This window comes from Galeopterus variegatus, unplaced genomic scaffold (genome assembly GCF_000696425.1).
Source record: "Galeopterus variegatus unplaced genomic scaffold, G_variegatus-3.0.2 Scaffold199, whole genome shotgun sequence".
Lineage (NCBI taxonomy): Eukaryota > Metazoa > Chordata > Mammalia > Dermoptera > Cynocephalidae > Galeopterus > Galeopterus variegatus.
This window is the reverse complement of record NW_007726310.1, coordinates 717,818-722,639: the sequence shown is the minus strand read 5'-3', so window position 1 is coordinate 722,639 and position 4,822 is coordinate 717,818.

Below are 4,822 nucleotides of genomic sequence, written 5' to 3'. Positions count from 1 at the left end.
GAACCATACATAACGCTCTCTTGGCCCACCCACCTGTCTGGTCGAGTGAGTGATGTCTATTTGTTCTGGGCTGGTATGTAGCTTATTTCACTCTGGGAGCCCACCATCTGGACCCGAGCCTCGCTGCCAGTAGCTCTTGGTGACCATATATGGCAAAATGATATATGTGATAAAAAGAAGCCAAATTCTCCAGTTGCGTCAGCGCCCGGGGCAGGCAGCCTGCCTTGCAGCCCCCTCCTGGCTTCCTGCCCCCACCCTGGCTCCGGACACGGGAGGGGCTCAGCGACTGGCGGGGGCTGTCCCTTCGCCCCAGGCCCCGGCTGACTGTAATGTTTGGAGTGGGGAAGACGATTAGTGAGGGGCTGAGCCGACAGTGTGTTTGACCTAGCCTCAAACCAGGAAGATTAGAAATTGACTGATAACACATGCTTTCCAAAAGGCAGCCCATGTGGTGCCAGTGTGTATGTGGGTACCAGGTGGGGGACACAGTCCTACCTGGCTTCTGTCCACTCCCAATGCCAAGGATGAAATGAACCCCGCAGCCCCCAACATCCCTTTAATTGCCTTGAACCTTAGTCCATCAGTAGAAAAGTTCAGTCCATATAGCTCAGTTGGGGGGAAAATAAACTTTTCACACACACATATGAATAATTTTTTCTCTTTCTCTCTTCTCCTCTGCTCTGCCCCCAGCAGCCAAAGCCAGTGCACGGCGGCATTTGCTGCCCTGCAGTGAGTTCCCACTCTGGACTGGCCCGTTGCTGGATGCTGGGGGAAGGTGACCTGTATGGACAGGATCCTGGCCCTCATGTGGCAGTGGACAGATGCCATTGGGGCTTCCAGCCAGACACAAGGGCTTGAGGAGTCTTCTGGGAGGAGGTGACACTTGAGCTGAGTCTTAAAAGACAAGTAGCAGTTAGCCTAATGATGGATGGGGATTAGGAATGAAATTCCAGGCTGAAGAGAGAGGGACTGCGAGCAGGGTGAGCTCCTGGGGGTGTGCTGAGACATGAGGCTAGGAGGGAGGCAGGGACCAGAGCATAGAGGCTTTTCCAAGGAGCTCTGGGTCTCTGCCCACCTCCCTAGCCCCTGTCTCAGAGCTGAGCCCACCACCCCTGAGCACAGGCACATACCCACACGCCAGGTCAGGCACATACGCTCAGGAATGTGCAGAGCTGCAGTGGTGCTGCATCACAGAAGCAAGGAAAGTTAGCAAAAGGAAGGAAAGAAGAGTGATGCTCAAATGAGAGCCAGGGAGGGAAGGCAGGCTGGGGGAAAGCAGCCGGCCAGGAAAGGGAGAGGGGGAGAGGGAAGTGTGTGGGTGAGGGAGCCAGAAGATGGTTGTTGGAAGGGGAGGGACATTCTCACATGATCCGGGCTCCCCCCTTGGTGAAGGCACTGACAGGAGTGGAGACAGCTGGTCAGCAGAGGTGGAGGGGGGAGCAAAGCATAGGCTCACAGCTCAGGATGTGTGTGTCTGTGTGTCGCAGGGGGTCAACACCCCCCCCCCCCCCACACACACATGCCCCTCACTGCTTGCCTGTGAGAGCTGTGGCTCCTCCTTGAGCTCAGCTTCTCTGAGCTGACCAGAGAGCCTGGGGCCCTGGCTGCAGGAGGCTCCTGGGAAAATGCTCTCATGTGGCCCAGGAAGGAAATAAGCCCTGGGGACCTTGTCTGGCACTCCCCTTTAGTGTGCCTACATTGACCAGATGTGTCTCCTCACAGCCCGGAAGGCGGGACAGCCTGTTCTGAAGGGGTGCCTGTCATTCACTGAGCATGGCTTCAGAGACCTGCATCCACAGAGCACCAGAGGAGAGGATAAGATCTTAGGACTCATCTGAGGCATTGCTTCCACCAGGAAACTCTCCCTGGCTCCACAGGGCTAGGCCAGGTACCCTCCTGTGAGCTCACTCAGAAACCACAATGCAGTGCAGTAGGATGCGCCCAGGGCACAGTGCAGTGTCTTTTATGGCCCAGACTCTGAAGTTGCACATTGCTGATTCCGCTATGTTCCATTCACAGCAACCCTGGTATAAGATGGGAGGAGACTACGTCGAGGCATGAATACTAGGAGGTGAGGATATTTAAGGGACATGTTGGAGGTTGGCTCCCTAGGTTGCTAAATTTTAGTGTCATTTGTCATACAGCTGTAGATAAGTAATATAGGGGTAGATGCACTTGAAGGGGTGCTTGGGCCTGGTGTGGCAAGCACGCAGGGTTGGGCAGGGCTTCATTCTGGGTCTATCCATTACAAGAGATTTTTAAAAAATCATTTCAAACTGAAGGATAGAAAGAAATTCATTGGCCCACAAAACAGAAAAGCCCAGAAATAGTGCTGGTTTCCAGAGCAGCTGAGACTAAGATTTCAGGAGAAAGCACATGATTAATTGCCAGATGGGACAGTGAGGACAAGTGAGAGGTGTTCGGGGGAGGAGGAGACAGCAGCAGAGGGAAGGGTGGGCCGTGGAGATTCGCCTCCCTGTGCGCTCCACTTCTATGTGTCCTCTCACTTTCCACAACAAAAAGTGCAGAACAACTACAGCAAAGGATCGGGCTGCTTCCCGGGAGGGTGTCAGCGTTGCTCTGTCTTCTTCACTCACACGGATTGTCAGCCACAACCACGTGCATCTCATGGCACCCTCACAGCCCAGCGTGAGATTCCCTGCACCGGGCTGTTTCAGAGACATATCTGGACACCTCCCTTCCCATGTCCCCAAGACCTTCCGATGACAAGCCCTATCCGGGAGCCCCCTTGCTCTTATGGGAAGTCCACTTGCCTCTGACCCCCATCCCCATTGCCTCTATTTATTGCTCTTCAACAAACCAGTTCAAATTGGGGGCACCTGTCTTGCCAGAGGGCTGGGCCCCTTGGCTCCTTCAGATGCAGGAACAGATTCTGAGAATGGGGGCTGGCGTCTATTGTGTCGACTGCTCAACCTGCAGCTCTCAGGCCTGGGCTTGGCACATAGTAGGTGCTCTGTGAGTATTTGCTGGATCAATGAAATATCTTCAAGAAGAATGGGGTTGCTGTAAGGGTACAGAAGAGCCAGAGCTGGAAGTCAGAACGGAAGCAGCCCCAGGGGTCTCTGTCTCTCGGCGGTTGTGGGTTTCCCGTGCTGGTGGCTCTGCCTCCCTGTGCCTTTGCTGCATTCTACTTTCTCCCCTCTCAGATCCCCCTGGTCCTCCACCCACACCACCTCAGCTTGCCATAGCCCCCAATGCCACCTCCTGACATCCTTCACTGCCGGCTTTCAGCTCCCAGCTTCCAGGAGCCTCACGTTACCAGTGGTTCCCTTCTCTTATGTATTTCACCACTGGCTCCAAACCAGACCCGTCCCAGCAACAGCTCAATGTTCTCAAGTTGCTCCCACTGAAATAACCAACCAGCTCCTCTCAACACAAGTCCTCCTCTACCTACTGCTTCCTTCCCTGATACCAACGTCCTAAAAGGGAGGTTTGTACCCCGCTTTCATCTCTTCCCTCACGCTCAGTTCTCACTCATTTCACCCTGCCTTCTACCCATGACATGAGTCTTGCTATGGTGCACGTGACATCCTAGTTATTCCAAGCCTCATCTTCCATTACCCTTCAATCACACTGGATACAGTTGGCCAACCCCTCCATGAACTCTCTCTCTCTCTCCCTCTCTGTCTCTCTGGTTGCCCCTCTTTCAGGCTGGCCGTGTTCCTCAAGGCCCGGCCCCAGGACCCCCTGGCTGTCCACTCTGTCCTCTCCGTGTACTTTCTTAGGCTCTCTCATGTTGTTTAGGCTCTTCTGTTACTGTATATACATCTGTGACTCCTGTGGTAATCACCATTCATTCTTCTCTCCTTCCAAGAGCATGTTAGGACTTCCCTACTCCCTTGGGACATGGTCATTAACATGGTCATGAACATGACCATAAGTGACAAATATCACTTTAGGACAGAGGCTCTTTGTGTCATATGCAACTCACTATGTCTTCTTTCTCTGCCCTGATCACAGTGGAAGCAAGTGTTGAGATGGAAGTTTCATCAGCCTGGTCCCTGGGAGTCTATGATGAGCTAAGACTTTCTTATGATCCTCCTTGGACATGTAGCATGGTACGAAATAGATCTTACTAAATTAAGATACTGAGATTTTGGATTATTTATTTATCTGTTTACTTACAATGTCTTCATTAGGTTTTGTTATCAGGTTATTGCTAGCATATAACAAATTGGAAAGCACTCTCTCCTGCTCTGTTTTCTGAAAGAATTTGTGTAAGATTGCTGTTATTTCTTCCTCAGATGTTTGATAGAATTCACCAGGGAAACTCTCTGGGCCTGGAGTTTTCTTTCTCTTTTTAAAAATTGCTTTATTGAGATATCATTGACATATAAAAATTGTATGTATTTAAGGTATACAACGTGATGTTTAGATATATGTATACATAGTGAAATGATCACCACACTCCAGCTAATTCAAATATCTATCGCTTTTACCATTTGTGTGTGTGTGTGTGTGTGTGTACGTGTGTACGTGTGTGCTGAGAGGATTTCATGTAGGATCTATCTTTTTTGGTCTTGGAGTTTTCTCTGCAGGAAATGGGAAGGGTTTTGATAATAAATACAATTTCTTTAATAGATAAAACTATTTAGACTTTCAATTTCATCTTGTATCAATTTTGATAAATTGTAATTTGTCAAGCAATTTGTCCATTTCATCTAAGTCATCAAATTTATTGGCATAAAGTTGTTCATAATATTTTCTTATTATTCTTGTAATGCCTGCAGGATCTGTGGTGATTTCTCTTCTTTCATCCCTTAATTTCATAATTTGCATTCCTCCCCCCCCCCCCCCCCCC